The following is a 13,747-nucleotide window of genomic DNA, read 5'->3' on the forward strand; positions in this document are numbered from 1 at the left end:
TTTACTTTCAAAAGAATATTTCTTAGTTCTCCTTCCTTTTTTCTTTCCGCATTGTTTTCATATTGCCTCCCACTAAGATGTTTTCCCCTTGTGTGGGAGTTTTCTGCCCACAGGATAATTTTGTGTTAAAATTAAGAAATACCTTGGTTGAACAATGAGAAGCAAATGCCTAGATAATTTGCAGAGATCTTTGTTTAAGTTCTGAATTGAAAACAATTACTTTCAGACACATTCAATTACCCACTTACTGTTCCAAGTTTCCGAAACACAATTAAATTTAGCTAGAAATTATGAACTTGTGGTACACAGACACACACCCTCTGGCAAGAGTGTCAACATTCAGTCAAGGGCTGAGGAATGCAGGGCTCTGGTGACCACGTTCTTGAGGTGTTTAGGTATGTGGATAGAAGGACAGGGAGCTGGGGCGCCTGGGTGATGCAGTTGGTTAAGCATCCGACTGACTCTTGGTTTCAACTCAGGGGTGATCTCCAGGTCATGAGGTTGAGCCCCTCCCCCACCGCCCCACCCCAGCTCTGCGCTCAGCATCTCCTGTTTGTGTTTTCTCAACTAAATGAATTTTTTTTTTTTTTTTAAGAAAAAATATTCGATAGAGACCTGGATGCGGCCCTACATAGACAGGACACACGGAGTAAGTCATTCCACTTCTTCATCTCATGGCCTCATGTCTCCTCCATGATAAACCTAAACTAAACGATCTGTGAATTTAATTTCAAAATATTTGGTTCTATGAATTCAAGACCTGAGAAAATAAGTGATGAGTACATCTTCTCACCACTAGTCGTCCTTCTTGTGCAGAAAATGAGGCTGCTGGACTGCCGTGCTTTAATCTTAACGGTCATTTATCAAAAATAGAAGACATCATGCCTTCGAAAGCCTGGAGTTTTGTTTTCCCCTTATCGTTATGTTTCTTCTAGGGCTTCTTTGTCTACAGATCCAGAGCTCTGTGTTATAAAGAAGGTTCTATTTGGGATAAGCTAGTGGTGGTAGGATAGTCACCAGTTTCCTCACAGGGGCGTTGCCATTAGTCTCCTTGTGAAGGACCACGGGATCCTAGATAAGGATTTCGACCTGTGAGAGTCTGCAGTTTCCAAAGAGAGAAATTTTTATAAAATGCTGCCTTTGCTTTCCCCCTTTCTGGGAACAGGCACAAGAGAAAATGACAAGGAGAAAGGGCTAGAATTCTGCTGGTACAAGTAGCTGCCTGTAGGAGCAGGGCATCAGCCTCACGTTTATGGGACTGCAAACTCAATGCCTCAAAATGGCTTTTGGGGTGAATGAATGATATGTCTAAAAGGGGCTGTAGCTAGGTTTCTGTTTTCAGACAGTGAGGATTCTTCAACTCCCAGCAGCAAAAATGACTTGTTCTTTCTGAAGCAGTTTCAAACCAAAAGAGATTCAAATTTATGCAAAAGTACATAAATTTGTAAATTTAGGTGAAAGATATCGAATGACAATGTCTTCTCTAGCTTTATGGCTGAAATACTGAATGTTTGTGGAGACTTATTATCTCTTTAACTTTTGTACTATCCAAGGCTTAAATTAACAGCTCTCTTGATGTCATACTAGCTAATATGTAGGAGTATGAAGAAGGATGAGTAATAGTAATACTTAGACATTTTAATATAGCTATTAATATACACTATATTATGTATATAGAACATATGGTTGCATACATAGTATATAATATACCTAGTATATAATATACTATATGCAATATTACATTATATTATATTATATGTGTAATATATATATTACATAATATATAATATATTACATTATACACATATAATGTAATTATATATAATAATATAATTATTATATTAATAACATATAATAATATATAATTAATATAATAATATGATAATAATATATAATAATAATTATAATTATATTATAATAATATAATATAATAATTAACATTATTATATTATAATAATATAATATAATTAATATTATATAATATTATATAATAATATATATAAAATATATAATTACATTATATGTATATGATGTAATATATTACATTATATTACTATCATCTAGTAATTGTTATAGTACTAATCTTTAGCATTTCCCGGGTTTATTTTGTGTCAGGTATCATGCTAAGTGTTTTACCTAAATTGATTTACTTAATACTCATGTGAGTCTTTGAGATATAGTTATTATTCCCTTTTTGACTGCCAGAAGGTGGAAAGGACTACTGAGGAACCCAAGAACACATAGTTAATATGCAGTACACCCAGTACTTGTATCCATACCCAAACTCTAACTCCAGCACTTTACTGCTAATGACCAAAAGTGGCCACAAAGATGGAAAAATAACTTAAAAATTAACATTATTTCTGTTTAGCTTTTTATTGACCAGATATAGCTTGTGTTAATTAGAAGTTTCAGCTTAAAAATCGTATTTGCTGAGATTGAATTCTTGTTAGAAAACGTCATTGTGAAAGTAAGGCTTAATTTTGAAATTCAAACACACTCTATTTTCCCAAGGGTTGCAGTTAAGGCAACTTTTACTCGTGCAAGCTAACAATCACTCTGACTAGGTCAGAGGCACACCGTTAATAAGTCACTCTCCACTGATAGCAGCAATGATGGGAAATCCGGTTTTATGATCTGATCATTCAGAGATCTCAGGCAGGTGGCAAGAAAAGACAGGGAATCTTGTTTGTCAACCTTTTAAAAATGTGTTTGTTTGGTTGTCTGTTTATTTGTGAACTCAAGTTATTTAAGAAAATATTTCAGTCCCCTTGGACAGGGGGAGAATACACTGAGATCTGGACAAGTGTGTTTTGTGTTCTGTTTTTATTTTTGACCCGTGGCTGAGGTCTTACAATGAGTTTTCTATGTTTCTATGTAACTGTATTTGAGAAAAGCCTGAACTTTTTTTTTTTTTTTTTTGACAGACTGCTTCCTCCCCAGATGGCCACCATAGTCTCTCCCACCAATAGCTTCTACGACTGGTACTCCTATTGAGAAGCAGGTTCTATGCTCTGCACTCTTAAATTTGAGCAGATTTTGCACTATTGTATGACACCAAATGACTTCTAAAGCTAGGTCACAAAAGGTGACGTAATTTGTTCTTATGATGGGGGCCCACCACCATGCTGTGAGAAAGCCCAAGCCATTCATGTAGAAAGACACACATGACAGGAAAAAACGTCCCAGTTCCCAACCCTTGTTAAGCTCACAGCCAACAGCCAATAGCCAACACCCACTTGTCAGCCATGTGAGTGAGATCTGCCAGAAGTGCACCCTCCAAGCCTCAGCCAAGCTACCCCAAACAACACTGCATGCCAAGTTCTGCCCAAATGGTAGATTTGTGATCTGAGATCCATAGCTATTGTCAGTAGCTACATGTTTTATAGTGGGTTGTTAAGCAACAATAAATAACAGAAATCACTTTCATCATATGAATGGGAAGTATCAGGTATCCTCCTGTCTCTGGAGGACAGTAATAAATTATAAGATCTCAAAATAAAAGAGCTCTGTTCTGATTGATTAATACAGATTCATGAATGTTTACATAAATCTAATATTACCCAAGTTCCACATTTTTGTAGTCTTTTATCTTACATTTTAAATAATCTAAGTTCATATAAATAAAGTGAATCTCAGGATAAAACATGATGATTTAATCATTTTTCTTTATAAAAGGTAATGTCTTTTCTGGACTTTATCAATGCAGAGTAGAATACAAGCATATATTTTATTTCATACAACATTTGCAGGTTTTTCTTAATTGAAGAACTTAATCTGAACTCTCTAACATTCCAATCCTGTTTCACCAATCAGATAAGCCAACATTACTTCTTATTACTACTTCCACATAACATTGAAAATTAAGGAAAAGATGTAAAATCATGTGTTCAACTACACCGAATTACACTTTTGACGAATGTTTTATATAAACAGTAATTATGTTTTGTAATGTGTCAGCTTAAACAAAATTTCCAAAATCTGTAGTTGAATATTTTTTTCAAAAATTCTTGAAGAATCAACATAATTAAATCAACATAATTAAGTCAATGTAATTAATGGATAATCACTGATATATAGATATTTTTTAAGTAACATATAATACTAAAATATTTGTCATCAGACACAGTTCCAACAGGATTTTTTTTTTTTTTAAGAGAGAGGTGGGGAGGGGGCACCTGGGTGGCTCAGTGGGTTAAAGCCTCTGCCTTCGGCTCGGGTCATGATTCCGGGGTCCGGGGATCAAGCCCCGCGTCGGGCTCTCCGCTCAGCAGGGAGCCTGCTTCCTCCTCTCTCTCTCTTTCTGCCTGCCTCTTTGCCTACTTGTGATCTCTGTCAAATAAATAAATAAAATCTTTAAAAAAAAAGAGAGAGAGAGAGGTGGGGAGAGGGGGAAAAGAAGAGGGAGAGAGAATCTTAAGCAGGCTCCACATCCAGCTTGGAGCCTGATGCAGGGCGCATCAACCCTGGGATCATGACCTGAGCAGAGATCAAGAGTGGATGCTTAATGAATTGAGCCACCCAGGTGCCCCATAGTCTGACAGAAATTTTTACTCCTCTCCTTTCACGAGGCTTGTTAGGATGCTAATAATTACCTATCTCCCAGGTCTTTCTGTGGAAAAACAGTTAATCTGGCCAAATTATAATTAATATGAGCAGTTGTAAAGGAAAAGGTCACTCTTTGTCTTATGTTTCTCCTTTACTCTCACATCTCCTACCACACTCACAGCATGTCCGGCTTCAGGTTAATGGGGATTTTTCCCTACACTGTAGCAATTCTCTGTGCTATCAGCTGGGCAGCCAACAGCTCGATTCAATTCTGACTAACTGGAGTGGAGACACATGCAGCTGGCGTTGGCTCATTCCCACAAGACTGCTCCACTGGTCCAAGTAGCAGGTCCCCAGGTTACCTACAACTTCTGTCGGACTTTGTTGCAAATCTGAGTTTCCCATGACCTCCTTCTCCCTGGATTAGATTACTTGCTAGAACAGCTCACAGAACTCGGGAAAACACTTGCATTTACCAGTTTATTATATAATAAAGGACATGGTAAAAGATACAGATGAGCATCTGAATGAAAAGTTACACAGGGTGAGGTCTGGAGGGGTCCCAAGCACAGAAGATTCTGTTCCCAGGGAGGTGGGAACTTTCTGGGGTGTAGATGTGTACACCAACTTAGAAGCTCTCCAAACCCCATACTCTGGGTACTTTTATGGAGGCTTCATCATACAGGCATCATGGATCATTAACTTCTAGCCTCGGTCTGAAGAATGGGGGGTAGACTGAAAATGTCAAGTTTATAATCATGGCTTGATCTTTCTGGTGACAAGCTCTCCTTCAGAAGCCCACCGACAGTCACCCTGTTACAATAAAAATCCTATCATCCAGATTATTCCAAGGGATTTAAGAGCTCTATGTCAGGAACCAGGGTCAAAGACCAAATATTAGAACAAAAGATGCTTTAGTGCTCTTATCATTTAGAAACTACAGGGGTTCTAGAAGTTCTATGCCAGGAACCAGTGGCAGAGACCAATATATATTTTTCTATTATTTCACAGTGGTTGAAACGATGTTAGGAACAATAATGACAAAGGAGTTCAACTTTTATCAATGTAATAGATGTGCCTGGGTTTATGAAAGGTAAAAGAGTATAGCTTTGATCCCAAGTAAAGTGTCAGGTTACTCAGAAAAGAAAGAGGATAGTAATACTGAGACAAAACTTGTATGGACGGGAAGTTATAGAAGTTATAGAAGGGAAGTTATAGAAGGCTTGTAGAAAGTAAATCTTACTTCCTCAGTTTATAATCTCTAAAAATAATGAGTCTGAAAAGAAGTAATAGAACATGTTAAATTTCAGCAAAATTTATTCAGTACTGAAGGAGTTATTCAGAAGATAATTTACAATAAAGGAGCTTGTGTATCTTTTACTGCTAAATAGTATATTCATGCAATATTAAAATGTGGTTTTCTCTCTGAAAATTATGAGTGTGACTTGGCATGTTTTACTCTTTGCAGATGTAATAGAAGTTTATCCTTTACCTTTTATGCAATCTCTTCAGTAGATATTCTATATCTTGTTATCATTAAAAACCTGGGACGCCTGGGTGGCTCAGTTGGTTAAGCGGCTGCCTTCGGCTTGGGTCATGATCCCAGGGTCCTGGGATCGAGTCCCGCATCGGGCTCCTTGCTCAGTGGGGAGCCTGCTTCTCCCTCTGCCTCTGCCTGCCTCTCTGTCTGCCTGTGCTCACTCTCTCTGACAAATAAATAAAATCTTTAAAAAAAAAAAAAACAAAAAACCTAAGAACCCTTACTTAAAAGAGCTAATGTTGCTTACAATTGTGTACTTAAATTATATTATTGTCATTCTTGTTGATAGTCAATGTCTCACGATTTATTCTTTTTAGGTGTCCATGATCCTATCTTAATCAAGTGACCAAATGTATTTTCATAACTCCTTCATTTTGTCTTCCAAGACAAGACCCTAAATTCAGGGTCGGAAGGGAGCATTCAATAGATCTTGTACACTTGAAATTACTATTGAGTCCTCTCAGGGAGTACAAGTGCAATTACAAAATTTGTTCTTTCACCTTTTATAAAGAGGGATGCTCGAAACCATTAGGTTTGTTTAGCACATTCACTCTATCTTAAATAGCTTAACACAACAGTAAGAGCTGTAACTGTCTTAAGAGGGAAGAATAATCAACATAAAGGAGAAGCCCAAGCCCTTACTTCCCTGGGTCTCTGTCAGGCCAGGAGAATCAACAGATACTGGGACCTTGACAAGAGAGGAGTTCATCCCCATTGATAGATGCTACTTGTGAAACTTAGGGAGATAAATTTCTCAGGCTTGGTTTTGCAGCCTCTGGACCGAGAGCAAACAACACAGTGGCTTTTAAAAGTACAATCCCAGATTCCTCATACATATTTCCACATGGAAGTTAATTCTCTGGCATGAGTAATTTTTAGTTTTATTTTTTAAAATTTTTATTATATATTATATATTATTATTGAAGTATAGTTGATACATGGTATTACATTAGTTTCATATGTCATAGTGACTTGACAATTCAGTAATTTCTTAATACCATATGGCTTTATACATTCATGGAGGCTAACATTTTGTGTTGCATCTATGTAAATGAGATAGCCAGAACACATTTGTGTGTTCTATAAGACCATCATTTGTGTGTGTATGTGTGTGTGGTATGTGTTCTATTTGTGGCTAATTATGGATAATGGTTGGAGACTGTTCGTGATAATAAAGGCATCTGTTAAGAAAAATGACCCCAAACTTGGAAATAAGAAAAATAGAGAGCAGCATGCCTTTTCAATGTTGTAAGAGAACATTCTTTAACAGGCCTACCCAAGAATTATTTACCTAATATTTAGGGCAATGCACCTTTGTTGGACTTATTATTCACTTTCTTTAAAAAAAATTTTTTTAAGGTTTTATTTTATTTATTTGACAGAGAGGAAGAATGTAAGAGAGGGAACACAAGCAGGGGGAGTGGAAGAGGGAGAAGCAGGCCTCCAGATGAGCAGGGAGCCCAATGTAGGGTTTGATTCTAGGACCCTGGGATCATGACCTGAGCCAAGGCAGACGCTTATCGACTGAGCCATCCAGGCACCCCACTATTCACTGTTGATTAAATCCCCAGACTTTGTGAATTTACATGTTCACTTAGTAAATAGAAAAAAAGGAAATGATTTCTGAGTCACAGAATAGAAAATTCCAAAGATTATCATCCTGGAGGACATTAATTGGTTTTGTATATAACTTAGCAATTTTATGTACGTATGTTATGTATGTATGTATGTATGTATTTGAGGAAGAGAGAGCATGTGGGTGGGGGAGGACAGAGGGAGAGGGAGAGAGAATTTCAGGCAGACCCCTTCCTGAGCCGGGAGCCCATCCCAGGGCTGGATCTCAGATACTGAGATCAGGACCTGAGCCAAAACCAGGAGTCGGATGCTTAACCGACTGCACCACCCAGGCGCCCCAGCAACTGTATTTAAATGAATAAAATACCCACTTCAAATGCTCTTTAAACCAATTTTACCATATGCTGTTTCCTTAATTAATGAGTTGCATATATAAACATCATGTTTTTTAACTTTTTGAAATTATACTTAGACAGATGTTTTACAAAGTGTGTCCTGGGGTATACAAATCCCAAGAGATGTTTTCTGGGGAAAATGATTCCACATTCAACCTTCTTGTCACCAGCCTCTGAAGACATTTCTTTCTCTCTCTCTCTCTCTCTTTCTCTCTCTTACACACACACACACACACACACACACACACACACCCCTGCATTTAAAGGTACTTGACCTTGGCAACCCTCTCCTTTCTTTCCTTTTTTTTCCCCTTTGGCTATCATGCATGTCACATCTTACTGACTTTTTCTCCAAAATGCAGCCACATTGATCCACCTCTCTCCAGCTCTGATAACGCACCTCCTTGAAGTCAAAATTTTCTCTTGCCTGTTTCTGGAAACATGGTCTGTGCTTTAACGCCTGTGGCTCTCCAGCACGTTCCTCATATAGGAGCCTAAGAGAGCTTTCAAAAATAAAATTCTCTCATGTTTTTATCTTTTTAAAAAGCTTTCCACTGGCTTCCCACTGCACTCCAACTAAAATCCAGGCTTCTTCCCTGCCAGGTCCCGCATGAGGTGCCCTGCCCCCGTCCCTCCTTGCCACTCCCTATACTCTGGCCTCGCCAGCCTTATTCCTCTTCCTACAATGCTCTGTGCTTCCTCCATCTTAGGGTTTTTCTTCCTGCAATGGTCTCCCTCCAGATTTCACATGATGGTTTCTCAGTTTAAATGTCACCTCCTCAGAGAGGCCTTCATGACCACCTGGTTCAAAATAGACCCTCCATACACATCAACAGGCAGAGTAAAAGAAAGTCTACATGGCGTGGCTTAAGGGTGCTGAAAATGTGCTATACTAGACGTGTCTCATGTTCTTTCCTGTAGGATTACCTGGAAGTCTACCATTCAGTCTTTTTAAGGATACTTTTGTCCTCTTTTGAAATATGTGAATTCCTAGAAGGATTAAGGTGAAAATGGGAGGGGAAAGACTCATGGCCGGGGGGCAGCACCTGAACCTGCCGATAGGCTTCTTGTGGTCTAAACAAGTGTTTAAATACTTGAGTTGTTGCCAACATTAAACATTAAGAGGTTTTCAAGTAAATCTCTCTTTTTGTGTTGGAATCAGGCTGATTTTCTCCCTTAGTGACAGTGTTGTGGAAGGACAACCCTGCCTAATTCGGGACATCCTTGGAGGTTACCTGCCTGCACTTTGCCTCCCCTAATTATTAGGTTGCCATCCTCGCTTACATGAGAATGGATTCACTGAAAGCTTTGTGTGCCTCCCAACTGAGGCAAGACCTTTGAGTTTTCTAATAAGTAGGGAGATTGTCATTAAAAAATAGGGTTATGGTTAATTATAGATACATAATCTGAGTCTTAGAAAGGAAGTTAGAGACTAGCCATCCTCCCTCTCTTCTTTTTTTTTTGTTTTATTTCTTATTTTTTTTACTTAAATTCAAGTAATTAACATGATATATTATTAGTTTCAGAGGTACAGGTCTGTGATTCATCAGTCTTATATAATACCCAGTGCTCATTACATCACGTGCCCTCCCTAATGTCTAGCACCCAGTTACCTCACCCCTACCCCACTCCCCTCCAGCAACCCTCAGTTTGTTTCCTATGAGTAAGAATCTCTTATGGTTTGTCTCCCTCTCTGATTTTGTCTTGTTTTATTTTTCTCTCTCTTTCCCTATGACCTTTTTTTTTTCTTCCAAATTCCACGCACAAGTGAGATCATATGATAGTTGTCTTTCTCTGGTTGACTATTTTTTAAAGATCTATTTATTTAAAAAGAGGTAGTGGGGGAGAGGTAGAGGGAGACAATCTTAAGCAGACTCTGCATTGAGGCCAGAGCCTGACCTGGGGCTCAAACCCACGGCCTGGAGATAATGACCTGAGCTGAAACCAAGAGTCAGGCGCTCAACCCATTGAGCCACCTAGTTATCCTCCCTCTCCATGAAAGAATTATTTAATATTTATGACCATCTTTTGAAGACAGTAATATTACCCCCTCTTGGATGAGGAAAGGGGTCCTCAGAGATCACAAAGCTAGTGTGTGGTCGAGTCTAGGCCCTATCTCACTGAATTTGCTCCAATTCCAGAGTCCCTTCTGCCATACTCCACTGCTTCCCTACACAGAAACAGATTCTGCATGTAGCCAATAAGGATATTTTACAACAGCCCATATATATCTCTGCTCAGTTCTCCGGGCTCTCTATCCTTCTCCAGACTTTGACTCCTGGCACATTCTACATCCTCTGTGTCTCTAGTTCAAGGACCATGTAATGTGTCTGTCCTTGATTTAAATTGTGATCTCCTGGTTCATGTTCCTTTATTGCTACTGTTATTCTTCACTCTGTTCACTCTATGTCTTTTTTTTTTTTTTCTTCAGATATTGTTTTAGTCACTATAGATTTTTCATTAATTTTCCAACTTCATTGAGATATAACTGACATATAACATTGTATAGGCTTAAGATATACAACTATTAATTTGATATGCATATATTGCAAAATGATTATCACAGTAGGGTTAGTTAACACCTCCATCCCCTATCATAATTACCACGTGTTTACTGTGGTGACAACATTTTTAAGATCTGTTCTCTGTTACCTTTCAAGTATGTAATACAGCATTGTTAACTACCATCACCATGCTGTGTGTTAGATTCCCCAAAACTTACTCTCTGACCAACATCTCCCCATCCCTCCTCCTCACTGCCAGCACCTGGCAACACCCATTCTGTGCTGTTTCTATGAATTCAGCTTTTTAAAACTGCACATAGTGATATCATACACTATTCGCATTTTCTGACTCATTTTGCTTAGCACAATGCCCTCATGGTCCCACCACGTTGTTGCAAATGGCAGGATTTCCTTCTTTCTAATGGCTGAGTAATAGTCCAGGGTGTGTGTGTGTGTGTGTGTGTGTGTGTGTGTGTATCACCTCTTCTTTGTCCATTTATCTACACTTAAACTGTTTCCATATCTTTGCTATTGTGAACAATGCTACAAGGGATATGAGTATAGATTTCTCCTGATTTCATTTCCTTCAGCTATATGCCCAGAGGTAGAATTGCTGGGTGTAGAGTAGTTCTATTTTTAATTTTTTGAGGAACATCCATACTGTTTTCCATAATGGCTAGACCAGGTTAAAATCCCACCAACAGTGTACCTGTTCCTTCTCCTACATTTCCTTGCCAACACTTGTTATTTCTTATCTTTTTGATAACAGCCATTCTGACAAGTGTGAGGTGCTATCTCCTCGAGTTTTGATAAGCATTTCCTGGAAGATTAGTGATCTTGGTGTACCTGTTGGCCATCTATAGGTCTTCCTTGGAAAAATGTCTATTCAGGTCCTCAGCCCACTTTTTATTGAATCGTTTTTTTTCCTCTTGAGGTGTATGAGTTCCTGAAATATTTTGGAAATTAACTGCCTATCTTTAAAAAATTCTATAAATTAGGTTTTTTTATTATCTTCTTTTTACAAATGAGGAAACAGAGGTGCAGAGATGTTAATTAACTTGCCCCAGGCCATAAAATAAGTACATGGTAGAGCTGGTCTTTGATCCCAGGCAACATGAATAACACACCCACGCTCTTTAACCACAGCACTGCATGTGGAATCTAACGTGAGGAAATGATTCTAGGTATGGGCAAAAGGGAGCTCAATTCATTGTACCCTCAAGAGTTCCAATTACTTAAGATATATTATAGAAGATGAAAAGTAATAAAAAGGAAAAAAAAAGGATAACTACAGAATTTCTACACGAAGAAACGAGTTGGGTGGAAATCTTGTAAGTCGTTGCTCAGATCTCATCTCAGTGTTTTATTACATTTAACTTAGTATCTGAAATCTGAGGTGGCGTGGTGGCAGTGGTGGCAGCAGGCAAGGGCCAATGAATGGACATGGGTAGAGGCCCTGCGACGCTAGCTCTTGTCATTAGCAAATATGGAGAATTTAGCTGGTGCAAAAGCATGCATGGCCTTCAGTGTTGACCCAGCTAAAGTAAATATGACTAATCTGGGATTTGTGTGCAGAAGAAATCAGGACGAAAGGATAATGAAGGGTCATGAGGCATAGGGAGGGGATCTGGGGATTTACTGTGGTAGACTAATAGGTATTAAGAGCTCGGCTAGAACAGGGACTACCAGAATACAAAGGAAGAGACATAGGAAGCTGTACCTTATGACTGACATGGGCATGAGGGAGTGGACCAAAGTCAATTCTAACATTTTGAAACTCAGTGACTAGAAGTTTGATAGAATGAGTAACAGAAATGGAATCACATGAGGCAATGCGGATTGGGCTCAGTGTCTCTCATGAGGTTGTCATCAAGATGCCAGCTATGGCTACAGGCTCTGAAAGCTTGACTGAGACTTCTAGGCTCCCTTGTGGTTATTGGCAGGGGGCTTCCACTCTTCACTGGCTCTTGCTTGGAGTATCATTGCCAGGAGGCCCCTCTTGGAGGGTGGCTATCACTGGGTACATGGAAGTGCAAATGAAGACATTGTACTCACCTATTTGGGGTGGTAAGATAGGCTGTGGTAATATATCACACTGTTTTTCTTAAAAATATCTGTCGTAAATGCTTCTAAAAACCATAGCTTTTGGTGAAGCATCAGGGCATTAGTGTCTGAAGGATAGAAAGAAGTCTGGCAAAAACAGATGAGTTTTCCCAAACAAAACGTTCTATTACCTAATACCCCGAGAAGAGCAGCAACTTAAAAGTATTGCAATCTGGCTTTTAGACACACTTGCCAGATGTTATCCAATCAAACATTTGTGTGAGAAGAGCTATGCTGAAATATTCTGTTATATTTACTACATTATAAATTACATATTCGATATCTATTATCTCCTACTTTAACATTATTTCTTATATTATTTTTCACATGTATCTTATATCTTATCATCTTTTTTTCTACTATCTAATCCAATAGTTTCAAAGAGTGGCCAAAAAAGGCATCTGGTTAGCATGATGACCAAAATGAATGGAAATGACAAAGTTACTACTTGTGGATGGCTGAACATACACATTAAATGGTCTGAAAAGTCCTGAAACATTTAATTAGTGTATTAAATGTTTCTGAAAAGTGACCTCAGTTTATTTGGCTACGAGTTTTTTTAACATAATACCTTGATAATCAGCTGAATTAGTGTTCCTTGGAAAACTCTTTTAGGGAAAAAAAAAATGACCCAATCCTTCTCTCTTCCTCAACTTTTTTTTTCTTTAATTGGAGTGTGGTTGACCCTCAGTGTTACTTTAGTTTCAGGTATACAACAGTGACTCTTCCTTAACTCTTATTCTCATTATGTTGCTTTATCCCCACAGTCGCCTTCCCATGGGTCATCTGCTTTTATCCTCTTGCCCACTCCAGTTTTAAATAATCAACATGGCTGTTCTCTTAAAAGATCAACATGGCCGTTCTCACTCTATCCTCTTTAAAACCATCTGTAACACTCAGGATCAGGTGCAAATTCTTTAACCTTGCATGAAAGAGCCATGTGTTGCTTCTCTGGGCTCGAAGGCTAACATCTCCCTACACAAACTCTGTAGCAGTTGTATGGAGTTCCCAGAGCCTCTCGGATGTAATACCTTCTTTCACCCTGCCATGGTTTATTTTCCTGAAAAGTCTTTTCCTCTTCT

This window comes from Martes martes (assembly GCF_963455335.1).
Source record: "Martes martes genome assembly, chromosome: 8".
Classification (NCBI taxonomy): Eukaryota; Metazoa; Chordata; class Mammalia; order Carnivora; family Mustelidae; genus Martes; species Martes martes.